The sequence below is a fragment of the Anomaloglossus baeobatrachus genome, chromosome 1, assembly GCF_048569485.1.
Source record: "Anomaloglossus baeobatrachus isolate aAnoBae1 chromosome 1, aAnoBae1.hap1, whole genome shotgun sequence".
Classification (NCBI taxonomy): Eukaryota; Metazoa; Chordata; class Amphibia; order Anura; family Aromobatidae; genus Anomaloglossus; species Anomaloglossus baeobatrachus.
Genome location: NC_134353.1, coordinates 150672734 through 150687223, shown reverse-complemented (window position 1 = coordinate 150687223; position 14490 = coordinate 150672734). Strand labels below are relative to the sequence as shown.

General features: G+C 46.5%; 1 protein-coding gene across 1 annotated transcript in view; it reads right to left on the bottom strand.

Moving 5' to 3' along the window:
• The window catches only part of SORBS2 (sorbin and SH3 domain containing 2), a 463189-nt gene extending 448964 nt beyond the window's left edge, over window positions 1-14225 (bottom strand). Inside the window, exon 1 of the mRNA XM_075347124.1 lies at window positions 13678-14225. The gene's annotated coding sequence lies outside the window, so the exon portion shown is untranslated. The remainder of the gene's footprint in view (window positions 1-13677) is intronic.
• Between the last annotated feature and the right edge of the window lie 265 nt (window positions 14226-14490).

Here is a 14490-nt window from a genome sequence, read left to right as displayed (position 1 = left end):
TCGCTAACAATATATCGTCGGGGTCACGTCGTTAGTGATGCACATCCGGCGTTGTTAGCGACATCGCAGCGTGTGACACCTAGGAGCGATGATCAACAAAAACGTCAAAAATCGTTGATACGTCGCTCCTTTTCATAATATCGTTGGTGGTATGTGCCGCTGGTTGTTCGTCTTTCCTGCGGCATCACACATCGCTATGTGTGACACTGCAGGAACGACGAACATCTCCTTACCTGCGTCCACCGGCAATGAGGAAGGAAGGAGGTGGGCGGGATATTCCACCCGCTCATCTCCGCCCCTCTGTTTCTATTAGACGGCTGCCGTGTGACGTCGCTGTGATGCCGCACAAACCACCCCCTTAGAAAGGAGGCGGTTCGCCGGCCACAGCGACATTGCAGGGAAGGTAAGTCCGTGTGACGGGTGTAAGAGATGTAGTGCACCACAGGCAGTGATTTGCCCGTGACGCACAACCGACGGGGGCGGGTACGCTCGCTAGCGATATCGATATCGCAGCGTGTAAAGTGCCCTATAGTGTCTGTATCTCCTTATCTAATGGAAGCTATCGGGTTATTGTTTTTTCACTTCCATATTGCAGAGGATCATCAGCTCACTGACTGCACTGATAAAAAAATTGTTTAAAAGAACAGAGAGTCCTCAGTGGTTGATACCTTTTAATGGCTAACTGAAAAGATGGTAATAATTGCAAGCTTTCGAGACTACTCAGGTCTCTTCATCAGGCATGGTATAACACAAAATCTGAAGAGTCACGTATTTATACACAACAGAAGACTGCACTGATAAAATTGATTTTATGGATCATTACAGTTTAATGAGATTGCTTGTAAGTAAATGTGTTATTCATAAACACAACACTATCTGAATTAGCCTATAAACTTTCAGAATTAATATTGGAGAAATGTAGCAACAAATGCTACTTTCTTAATGTAATAAAGAAGAGGCAGCATAGTTTAATGAAAATTGCAATTTTTTTTCCATGCTATAAAAAGGCAAATTTGCTATAAATCTCCACTCATCAGCTTTGTGAATTAATTTTCATCAAAGGAATATTAAAATTAAATGAGCCAAGCAGACATTAAGTTCACATAGATCAGGCCAGCACAACATACGGCCTGCGGGCCACATGTGACTCACCAAAGGATGCTGTGTGGCCCACAGAGCCAGGAGACTTTGGTTCCCACCTTCCTATACTCAACTGTTTTGCATCATTCACATGCAAGTACAGATGAATACTACAGAATGAGGGCGGAACAGCGCTCATCAGCCTCCCTCCTACGTGCAGTGACGTGATGAGGTCATTATGCTATGGACCTCATCACAATGGTGGGAAATTATGAAGGGGCACAGGGCATTTTGGAGAAGGGAAGTGTGGGTGGGCATTATAGAGAAGACACTGTGGGTGTATATTATAGAGAAGGGTACTGTGGGGGTATAAAGTAGCAAAAGGAAAAAGTCCAGCTCACCTGGAGTGCTGTGGATTAGAAGGTTCCAACAACATAGAAAAAAATCCAAGAGAATCCGGCTTTTGAAAAAGAGATAGACTTTATTATTTAAAAAAACATATGTTTTCCCTTTTTGAAGAGCCGGATTTAATTGGATATTTTTCTATACTGTGGGGGTATATTATAGAAGGGCAGTGTGGGGGCATATTATACAGCGAGGCAATGTGGGGGGGGACGTTCTAGAGAAGGGCAATGTGAGGGTATATTATAGAGAAGGGCACTATGGTGGTATATTATGGAGAGGGGTAGTGTGGTGGGGACATTATAGAGCAGGTCAGTGTAGGGGGACATGATAGAGAACGACACTGTGGGAGTCTATTATAGAGGGGAAGTGTGTGGGGGATATTATAGAGAAGGGCAGTGCAGGAGTATATGTTAGAGAATGGCACTGTGGGAGTATCTCTTGGAGAGGGGTAGTGTGGTGGGGACATTATAGAGAAGGGCAGTTTAGGGGTGACAATATAGAGAGGTACAGTGTGGGGGAAATTATAAAAAAGGACAGTGAGTGAGTTCATTATAGAGGGGCAGTGTGGGGGTATACGTTAGAGAGGGATAGTGTAGGAGTGACATTATGGAGAAGGGCAGTGTGGGGGGGGGCATTATAAAGAATGGTAATGTTGGAGTATATTATGGAAATGGGCAGTTTGTTTTTGGGGTTGTATTATACAGAGGATCAATGTGGGGGGGGTATTTTCTGTAGGAAGCACAGTGTGGGGCAATTATTTATTCAGTGGTGCAGCATGGGAGATACTTTTATTTTTATTTTTAAGGGCACTGTTTCGGGAAGTGCTGCTGAAAACGGGGAAGATGGAAGTCTGGAGTGATGAGCTCTGGGCATGAAATTTCATCAGGGTATCTGTACTATGAAAAAAGGGTTGGAGGCAAAAGGGATGAGAAGGACTTATATCAGAGATGATGTAATCTACAGAGTGGGCCAGAAGTATGGATACACCATGATAAAATGGAAGTGGTTGCTGATATCATCTTACCGTTTGTGGCATATTAGTACATGGGAGGGGCCAAACATTTGAGGCTGGGTGATGCCCATGGAGGCCATCTGCAAAGCCGCCATTTTGAATTCAACTTTAATTTTTTTCAATGGGAAGGGTGTCATGTGACACATCAAACACAAAGAATTGCACAAGAAAAGCAATGGTGTCCTCATTTTTAACGTAGCTTTATTCATTATCGAGTTATTGACACGTTTGTGACATGGAGCAACGAAAGTAACCCACTAAAGGAAGTGCTCAAAGTGCTGTCCATTGTGTTGAATTGTCAATGCGATTCTCTTCTCCCACTCTTGACACACCGAGAGCAATACCGCAGAAGAAATGCTACCACAGGCCTGCTGTAGCCGTTGTTTCAGGTGCCCCACATCATGGATCTGCGGTATTGCTCTCGGTGTGTCAAGATTGGGAGAAGAGAATCGCATTGACAATTTGACAAAACTTGCTTAAATGGTATTTTTAAATATCTTTGATCCTATGCTCCTCAAAAAATAAATATGCATGTTCAGCCAATCTGAGGATATGTGTACAGGAGATCGGTGAGATAAATGGACAACTATGTTATTAATTTGACTAGTGTGACGCCCTGACAAGCCAGGTAGTCACACATAGGCCCCCGCATAACACTTTCCCTCACCTAGGTGACACACAGCCAACCAGAAAACCCTAGTCACCTCCCCCAGGGAAGGACAGGCACACCAGTGGGCGGGACCAGGGGAAGGAAACACCCACCTAGAGGTCTGGAGAGCCTGGGGCAGGAAAGAGGAATGAGAAGTTCTACAGAGGAGTGTGGAGTGAGGAGTGAAGCCCAGGCCTCTGCTATAGGCATGAGGCTGAACTGTTAACAAAACAAAAGACTTATGGCACATTTTAATAATGTGAGTGCAGCCATGAAATTCAATGAAAGCACAGGCTCACAACCTACTCAATCAACCATTTAAAACACAAGAGAAAGGAGTTTTATAAGAGAGATTATATATATATATATATATATATATATATATATATATATATATATATATATATATATATATATATATATATATATATATATATATATATATATGAAAAAGCTTTATTGATATGGTATATTAAAACCAGATTTCATTACAATACATAGGTAGTATCACAATAAAACCTAAATGTGAGAAACAACAATAAGGAGGTACAGTGGGCAGGCTTAAACCAGTGCTGAAAGTACACACCGCCTCCACACTGCTGGAATCTACCCTCCCTACAATCGGACCAGCCACAATGCTAAATTGTAAGTCCCAGCGAGAGAAGAAGACAGCGGAGAGGCATATTACCGGTCAGGGTGTCAGCGCAGGAACAAGCAGGCGGTTGGAGGAAGCCCCCGTGGACACCCGACGTACGTTTCGCAGTACTATGCTGGCTTAATCATGGGTGATTAAATTGGGATCCCGGCAGGACCCTTTTATGGGCGTATACGCGGTCACATGACCGCCGTTTCGACCAATGTGGCGCATGCGCGGCTGCGTCGCTCGTCACACACACCCACCGCTGGCGTCAGAGCCCACGTGGACGTCTGGTAACCAAAACGCCTGCCAGCGGGCATGAGAGATGCCGCGGTGGGGGCGGGAGGAAACGACACAGTCGGGCATGCGCACACCCAATACTTGGGGATCACAGAGTCACAGAAAAGAAGGTAAATAGGCTGAACTGAGAGGTGTCTGGGTCGGAGCCCGGACACATTGGCTAGGAGGCAGACGGTGAGCCCGTAGCTAGCAGGAGACGGGAAGACAGCTCGGCAGATCAGAGGTGGACCGGGACACGGTTGGAGCCCGTCGGTACCGACACCGGAGACCCGACCGGAAACCGTGCACAGAGGGGGTACTCGGACCCTGAAGCCAGGACCGGAATCAACGGCCTCGCTAATTAACCGATTGAGGGCAGGATTATAGGTCCTGTCCCAACCTAAGTTCCGAAAAGAGACAACCACCCACAGAGAGGGATAGGGCATCCGTCAGATCCTGTAGATCCCACGGGTCAGCGTCAGCGGGCACGGCTCCCAACAGTATTACCGGGAGCGGACTCCCCGAGTTCCGGACCGGGAAGTCCACTTCACTACAGCACAGTGCAGAGGGAAGAGAGACGGACCACCAGCCAGGGTGGGGGATCAGAATACATCCGCGGTGGCCGGCCACCATCACCTTGGTTAACCAAAGGACTTGTCTGACTTCTTTCATCGTAACCTAAGACTCCCTGGTCTGACCAGGCGCACCGGTCCCTGCCATCACCATCCCCTGCACCAAGCCACCATCCCTACCCACGGAGGGGTTAACAACAAGCTGCCATCCCAACGGCCCGGGTGTCCTGCAACAGCAGCGGTGGTGCCATACCTCACCACACACCGTGGGTGGCGTCAAAGACAGTTTACTACCATCCCCGTACAAATACGGCCCCTTTTAGTCGGAGTGTCCTCGCAACCCCCGGGTCCGGCAGGATCCCTCGAGCCGTACCGTAGATCCGGATCCGAGGAGCGCCGGCTGCTGGCAGGGGGGTGTCACACTAGGTAAAATGGGTTATCCCATGACACGCATAGTACATGGTTGTAATGTTCATTGTCCAGAAACAGTGTTTAGGAAACGCTCATTATTGGCAAAAGTGGTGCTCAAATGTGCTGGACCCCAATTAAATATAATTTATGACCCATTTAACAGATTAAAAAACATGAAAATTGGATTGCAATGAGACAGTGGTTTGAACCCTCCTTCACCCTACAAAGGTTAAAAAAGTGAGAATGGGGTTGTGTGGAATCAGCATCCAATGTTTAGAATAAAGTTGAATTAACTGGAGAGATATGATCATCCGATCTTATCATTGTTGCTGGAGAACATATATTTAATCACAATTCCAGCCAGGTTGGTCCGCCACTTGGGTTTAGAGCTCCAAATATGACAATATAAAAACTGTGCATTTAGGCATTGAGAGTAAAACAGTTTACTGTCACTATGAAAAGGAGAAACGGTAGATAATGATAAGGCTGGATATTATGTAACGGGAGACAAGAATGGCACGGGGACCCCTAAGCTGACCCTAAAAATGGGGACAAGTGTTACGCCCTGGCAAAACCAGGTTGTCACAGGAGACTGCATCCATCTTCAAGATGCAGGATCCCCTCCTCCTTGTCCTACCAACACAACCCCACACACAGGTACAAACACTAGCCACAAAGCCTAGGCACCCCCCCAGGACAACAGGGACACACCAGTGGACGGGGCCAGACAGATGGGGACGCCCACCTAGGAGTCCTGAGGTGTCAGGGGAGGGAACACGTCAGTTAAGCTTGGACAGAGGACGTGAGAGGAATGAAGTGGTAGTCGGGGGTTCCAGCTCCCGGACTACCTGAGTTGACTAGGTGGCAGACGGCAGAGCAGGGCCACAGGCGACGGATATACGGTCGCGGGAGACCTTAAGTGGACCGGGGCAGGGTTGTAGCCCGCCGGTGCCGACAGTGGGAATCTAGTCTGGAGGCCGTGCACAGTCTGGGTACCTGGACCCTAGGTCGAGGACAGCTTCAAGCCCCTTGTCAATTAGCCAGCAGGGGACAATATTCAACTTCTTGTCCCACCAGTGAGCTCAGATAGAGTGAGACAGAAGCCCAACACAGGGGATAGGGCGTCTGTAAGTGCCTGCAAAAATCCCAAGGGTCAGATCTCGCGGGCAACAGCTCCCACAGTAAAGACACAGGAAGCGGACTTTTCCCCGTTTCATGCGGACTAGTCAAACACACAAGACAAAACACTGAAGTGCAGGAGGAAGTGCTCCTGTCCTGTCATCTGGTGTGTGGGACCCAAGCACACTCCTCTGGAGGCTACCGGTATCTGGCACTTGGTTTACTACTTGGACTTTGAGTGATTAATTTCTAAACAGTAAGTACACCGGTGTCATCCGGTCCAGCCTGCAGCTGGTGCCCCAGCACTGCACACCACCTACACCTGGGCCCCGGGACAACACCTCCCCAACCCGTGGAGGGGATACCATCCTGCTGCCCCGCTCCATTAGCCCCGGGTGCCCCCATAGCAATGCAGCGGCCGTGTCACCAAACTATCACCGCAACCCACGGGTGGTGTCACTGAAACTCTCCCCTGTAAATAACCCCCTTTATTACGTTGTGGGCGATGGGTTGCTGCAAGAGCCCCGGATCCAGCTGCCACTCGAGCTACAGCCACGATCCCGGATCCGAGCGTCTCGAGTAGCTCCCCACTGGCTGTGGCCTGCGCCCCCGCCCGCGATACATGTGCTGTCCTTTATCCTTACGGTAGACCTGAAGGTGGTAAGGGTCGAACCTCCACCGTGGCTCTGCCCCCTATCCTGGCCCTCATAACTCTGTCCCCACCACCAAGGGACTGACCAGGATGGCGATCCCAAAAACCCATCAACACAAAAACAACAGATGATGTAAACAAAAACTCACACACACACCAAAGCCTGCACCAGGGAAAAAAAGGGTGCACGGGTAAGGATGAGGGAAACAAGACAAAGGGAGTAATAGGAATGGCCTACTACAATCACAGCAACAGCCATGAAAAATAAAAGCATTTCCTTGTCCCACAGTGGCCCAAAATTGACTGGCCACAAGAGGTGAGCACCCCCACCTGCATGGGCTCATCCTCCTCCACCAGTGGGACCTCCACTTCAGGCATGGCTAAGGAAACCCTGGTCTTGGCTCTTTCCCTGAGACGCCTGTCCACCATAATAGCAAGGGACATGGCTGCCTCCAGCGAAGTGGGTGGAAAGTACTGCAACAGGGAGTCCCTCAGCCAAGCACACAATTCCTGGATGAACTGACTCTGGAGAGCCAGGTCGTTTCATAGGGTGTCCATGGCCCACCTCCGGAACTCCGAGCAGTATTCCTCTGCCGGGCACCCCCCCTGGTGGACATTGCGGATCTGGGATTCCACTAGGGAGATGCCATCAGGATCACCATAGACCAGGTCTATGGTCACCAAAAAAAAATTTCTACTGACCACATAGCCTCCAAATCGACTGGTAGAGAAAAGGCCCAGGATTGTGGATCACTCCTCAACAACGACATGACAACCCCCTCACCCTAAGTCCCTGAAGAAAAAGGGATGGCGCCTAAAATACAGGTGACAAGCTCCTTCAAAAACCCGGAACCTATCCCACCCTCCCAAAAACTTGTCAGGGAGGGCCACCTTAGCTTCAGGTCATGATTGAGCCGTCATCAAAAGGCCCACCACCTGTTGCAGCTGTTGTGCCATCCCTGATCGCAGACCCCTCCCCTCGTCTGCGTTCTTCTGAGCAAGATGGGCATACATAACAGCCTGAAACATACTGCCTCTATGAAAAGGGGAAACGGTAGGTAATGGTAAGGCTGGATATTATGTAACAGGAGACAAGAATGGCACGGGGACCCCTAAGCTGACCTTAAGAGTGGGGACCCTGCGCTGTTCCTTATCCCGATGGTAGACCTGAAGGTGGTCAGGATTGAGCCTCCAACATGCCCCTGGTTCCTATCCTGGCCCTGATAACTCTGTCCCCACAACCCAGTGGACTGACCGGGGTGGAGATCCCAAAAAAAAACAAAAAAAAACACCAACACAAAATGACAGACTAAGAAAAATAAAAAAAACCTCACAGACAGCAAAACCTGCACCAGGGAAACCAAGGGTGCACAGATAAGAATGAGAGTAATAAGAAAAAAGGGGATAATAGGAATGGTTGACTACAATCACAGCAACAGCCACGAGTAGCAGCAGATAGCAACAAACTAGTCCTCTCTGCTGCTGGGTTAGTCCCCAACTGCGTTGAATATCCAGCAACTTCTCCAGGAAGCAGAGGGATTTTATAAGGCCAGAAATGATCAAATAGCTGACAGCTGAGAGAGACTGCTGCAGAACAGAAAGGAGTTTAACCATTAATTGCCCAAAAATAAATTAACACCATTAAAATATGCATGGGGAAAAATGGTGATAGAGAACTCTGACCTTGAGCCTGTCAAGACACCTGTGAGAATTACGAACTCGGAGATCAGTCCAACACTCTCTAGAGGCATCAGACACATATGCATTGTGCAGATCTGAGAAGTAAAATCTGCTGATTTCAGGTTCTTCCACACAATATGCATGTGCCTGATGTCAGTATAGGAAAGTCTAAAACTCATCTTGGGTAAAGGGTGCTTTACACGCTGCGACATCGCTAACGATATATCATCGGGGTCATGGTATTTGTGACGCACATCCGGCGTCGTTAGCGACATTGCAGCATGTAACAACTCTAAGCGACCTAAAACGATCGCAAAAGAGGTAAGAATCATTCGTATTGGAGAGGTCGCTCCAACACCAAAAATCGTTGACAGGTGAGTGACGAGGTTGTTTGTCGTTCCTGCGGCAGCACACATCGCTATGTGTGACAGCGCAGGAACGAGGAAACTCACCGTACCTGCGTCCCGCCGGCAATGAGGAAGGAAGGAGGTGGGCGGGATGTTACGGCTGCTCATCTCCGCCCCTCCTCTGCTATTGGGCGGCCACTTAGTGACATCGCTATGATGCCGAACGAACCTCCCCCTTAGAAAGGAGGTGGTTCGCTGGTCACAGCGACGTCGCTAGGCAGGCAAGTATGTGTGACGGGTGTTAGCGATGTTGTGCGCCACGGGCAGCGATTTGCCCGTGTCGCACAACCGATGGGGGCGGGTACGCGCGCTAGTGATATCGGTACTGATATCGCAGCGTGTAAAGTACCCTTAAATTTTAAACTTTTATTTCCTATTGCCCCAGACCTCATTTTTGACATCGCCATGTTTGAAAAACTGAACCCCTGTTACATAATGGCATTTTGTACTTTAGTGTCTTAGGCCCTGTGCGCACTAGAAAATGGAATTTTCTTAAGAAAATTCCGCATCTTCTGAAAGATTACCGCACCTGTGGTAAAAAAAAACGCAGCAAACCGCACCTGAAAACCACATGTGGTTTTACCGTGGTTTGCCGCAAATTTTCCGCAAGTTATTTCCTGCGGGTTTTTTTTACCATTATCTATGGCAAAAACCACAGGTATCTGTGGAAAATAAGTGACATGCACATTCTTTTTGCTGCAGAAATTCTGCAGCAAAACCTGTAGGGGAAAAAAAACGCAGTGTGCACATAGCATTTTTTTTTTTTACCATAGGTTTTTCTGGGGAATGACTGCAGAAAGGTTATGAACATTCTCTGCAGCAATTCATACAACAAAACCACAGCAAAAACCGCAGCATGCGCACAGGGCCTAAAAATCAAGCAACAGGATCCCTTTACAGAAAAGATACAAAGGCTTCAGTTTCAATATGGGAGGCAGATTTTAACCCCTTTCAACATTGGTCAATTGGGGTGAGTTCTCATGTCCAGTAATCATCTGTTAGAATGGATCCTGCAGAGATCCTTTGGCAAAACAGTTGTACAAAGCACAACTTTTTTTATCCGTTGAACTGATTTCTGTAGGATACTTTTTGTTTTTTACTTTGGAGAAAAGATCCAATAACAATCCGTTAACGAATACGTTCTCCATAGACTCCAATGTGAAAAAAACAGATCCTGGGGATATCAGTTATATTGTGTTTGCACAACTTTTTTGCTAATGGATTTCTGCAGGAGCTGTTCTAGCAGTTGATTACTGGACATGTGAACTCAGCCTAAGGCCTCCTTCACACATCTGTGTCACTGGTACTTGTGACGTCCGTTTGCACACGTACCGGAGTCATAGACACATGTAGAGCCATTAAAATCAAATGGGCTTGAGCACACGTCCGTGTTTTGACATGGACAATGTGTCCGTGTAGAGCACTCGCGTGTCTGTGTACTCCACATGGCCCTATGTCCGTTTCTTGCTGGCAGCACGGATCTCACACTAATGTGATCCGTGTGACATCAGTGTGACACGTATCGGAGGACAGCGCTGCTGTCACACTTTCTTCCAGGTCCACTCATTATGCTCATGAATATTCACTGCACTGACTGCATACCTCGAAGTGGGACAGTAGTGCCAAAGAAGCACCTGAGAAAGGTAAGTATACAAGTTCGGGCTGTCTGTGTGACATCCGGATGTCACATGAAACACACACACACGGATGAACATACGTTCTTACACCACGGACCATGCAAAACGTATGTGTGAAGGGGGCCTAAGAGCTAACAAAGCCTTTGACAAAATACCCTTTCTTTATTTACTTCTCACACACTGGAGGTTCTACTGGGAACAAGTCCACTTATTCAGTTTTCAAGCCAGTCATCTAGTACCTCTGTAAGGTCAAATAAAAATAAATAACTAATGGTACATTCAATTGGGCCAATCAAAGCCCATTAATGAACACCAATGGACAAGTAGTTTAGTTCTGTTTTGGTGACCTCGTAACACAAGACAATGAACACTGAAGAGAACTGAACGATTGATAAACGGATTTTCCACAACATCGAAATTGTTGACCAATCCTTTGACTTTGTCATCAACATCAGATCTGTGGGGGGCTGCACCTAACATACCCACCAGACAACTACTATAATCTCTGGTAGTGGCCAGATGACACCACTCAATCACTCTCTTGGGAGGAGACCAGCTCTGTAAGGCCATGTGCCCATGGGAGATCGTACCTGCGGACTTTTCTGCAGGTTCACGCAGCAACTCCCCAGAATCCGCAGCTATCCATTGATGCAGTATTTCTGCGGAATTGTTGCGGTAAACCTGTGGAAACAGTGCGGATTTCCCGCCCTGTATCTCCATAGTGGAAAGGCAGGAATTCTGCATGAATAATTGACATGCAGTTATGTACGGCTGCAGGAAATCCGTAGCATTTTCCGCAGCCGCAAAAACCGCAGCATTGATACAGCACTCCCCAAATCCCATAGGATAACATGGGGAGTGTCTGTACTTGCATAAATCCACGAATTTATCTGGAAAATCTAGAAAATCCACAGGTTTTCCGCAGAAAAATCCGCAGTTACTTTCTCCCGTGGGCACATGGCCTTACAATGCTTACACCTAGCTACTCTTGGCGATGATAGGACCCGATTGTGGTGGTGCCAAGTGTTGACTGCTCACCGATCTGATAATGATAACCTTTCCTAAGGATAGATCATCAATATTGGTGTAGTGGATGATCCCTATAATATAAATCAACTTGTCTCCATATCATAAGCAGCACATTCCCAGTGTACACATGGTGATGCACTGCCAACAATGATGGTGTTTATGCCAGCATGTTTGCATTGGTCAATAATTAGGAACCCGCTCAGAGTCTCTGCCCATCTAAATACATGTTTACATAATCCTCCTCTTCTTCCTCATCATCATTTGTTCTAATTATTGCATCTTGACCACATTTATTTGGTGGTGATAAACAGAGTTTAATGAATGCATTGCGGCAATGAATATAACGTCTCTACTATAATAGTAAAGTGCCATATTAATACCATCAAGAAGAGCTAAGTATTAGGTGTAATCCTCGTAAACAGTCAAGGCTTTAGATGAGAGTGCAGCCATAGTGACATGTTTCTGGGTGGGCCTTGTGCCTGTCACCTTCATTTATCTTCCCTCCGTAGGTTGTAATAAATGCATATTTCTCCTACACACCCATTGTCGTAAGGTTTTTACACTTCCTTTGTGTTACACTTTGCACACATGTTTATATGGATTTTACGGTACTGTGTATATTCCTATTATTCCGTCTACATGATATACAGTATATATATATTGCAGGCAATTTCATTCACATGTTCGATATAAGGCAAATGAAATCTGTAGCACAGCAGGAGAAATAGCATGCAGCATTACAGGATGGGGGAGGGGTGGACAAAATCAATAGCCTCACAATGCATAGGAGAGACGAGGAGAACCCCGGGTCGTTAAAAGACCTAAATAATCATCCAAATGGAAACAGAAAAATATCAATTCAACGGCAGTAAAGCCTAACAACACCAAACCTGTGCCATAATGCTACATTGCTCCCGTGTTATTGTGCACCGCGACACTCCTGTCAATAAAGTTATCTAAAGGATGTGACAGTGACATCTATACGCCTGTTGTGATTAGAACTTGAACTGCATTGTTTGCTAGATACATTACATCAAGCAGATCACCTGGACAACTCTATGGAAATGCTAATATTTGCATGCATGGTAACGGCACAAAGACCATGTTCTGCTAGAAAGGAAATTGTGATTGTAACTAGTTGAGCCACCGCAGCACATTTTCCCTTCTGCTCACCTAGCACCGTGCCCTGGGCAGATGCCCAACCGCCGGCTTATTGCGTGTCACTGTATCCCTTGCCTTTTAGAACATTTAATCAGTTTCTTCTTCCGGTATTGACCTTTTCCAATATTGACAGCTCAAGTGTCCCTAAGAGACCATTGAGGGTGGAGGGGGAATTACTGATGGGTGTTGGTCTGTGCTGAGGTTTTAAATATCTGCGGAGTAAGAAACTCATTTCATTGTGTGATAGATCCTGTTTTCTATGGGGAAAGTGAGACGGTATGCATAGGATAATGGCATGGCACTGTATGTGCTCCACTCCCAACCGGCTGTCTATTCTTCCACCCCCCGACTCCATGCTATGAAGCCCAGTGGGTGTGCTATGCTGAGTGCTGGGGTGTATGCTGGATGGTGTTAACTCTTTTACAACCACATCATAGGAAACTACACTCTTTTTTGTACGGATTGGAAAATAATTGAGTAACTTTTGCTGGTCAGGATATGTCAAACATGAAGGCATGCCACCTGCCAGTATGACCTAGATAACATAACAATGGTGAGGCAGGAGAACACTCTTGTAGGCCAAGTGCTTTGACATTTCTGCAGTCTTCTCATACATCAAATCTTGTGAAATGTTGCAATAACAAATCCTGATTTATTATTAAATATTATAATTTCTCATATTAATACATGTAAATTCTGTACATATTCTAACACAATCTGGATGATTTCCTCAGTACACACAACATTGTTGGTTATAAATGATTAGTGACAAAATATATAATTGGAGGAAGATTGAACTAGATGGACCTAGGTCTTTTTTCAACCTATGTAACTAAGTTAAAACCATAAATAAAGCAGAAAATTGCATGCTCATTACAAAATAATGACATATTTTTGTATATATGTATCCATTGATCCTATTACATTTTCCATGAGTTATTTCTTACCTTCTTACGCAGGTAGTAAAGATCGTAATGATGTGCACCTTGGTCCCCAAGTGAAAGTGTTCAGGAAGGGTATGGTAATGCCGGTGCCAGCGGAGTTGATGGGGGACCAGAGCCAGTGCTAGGGCTGTATACCGGAGCTCGGAGCCTCGGTGAGTGATACACCTGCTTCTTCTCTACTGCTGTCTTCTTGTATTAAGAAAAAAAGCACAGATTACAAAAAGGGCAACACCCTTTGTTCGGGTCACTAAGCTTCCCTTGTGAGCAGCTAATACTGAGCCCTTCAGATAATGTTGCCTTTACAAGACAAAAAAACCTACTCCATCGCCTGATAAAGGATATGCAGCATTATCAGCCTGCATTCCATCTTCTGGACTCAGCTCATAGCAGCAGTCAGCAGCTCATCAAAGCTGGGGCTCCCAGGCATTCTCAGCTGTAGCCATGATCAGCAAGCCCCAGCAGACCCCGCACTAGATGCTATTAATTCCCTGTAAATAAAGGATATAGCAGGGCATAACACACAGCACACTGCCGCCTCGGAGGAAAATGGCTGGTCCTTTCAGCAGTGCTGCAGATAGCTCATTGGGTTGCACTGGCTTTTTGTAACTATAGAAACAGCCAACAGACAGGCTTACACAGCAAGCATGGCCGACCATGTGCAGGTCACCAGCCCTGAATGCTAATTTCTATCAATTACACTGTGCTTTATCCGTCTGTGTTAACTCGTTAATTGTATCATTTCAACATATGCCACAATAGCACTCGGCAGCCATTTATTTACATGTAGATTTGAGGGTTAGACTGTAACTATTATTA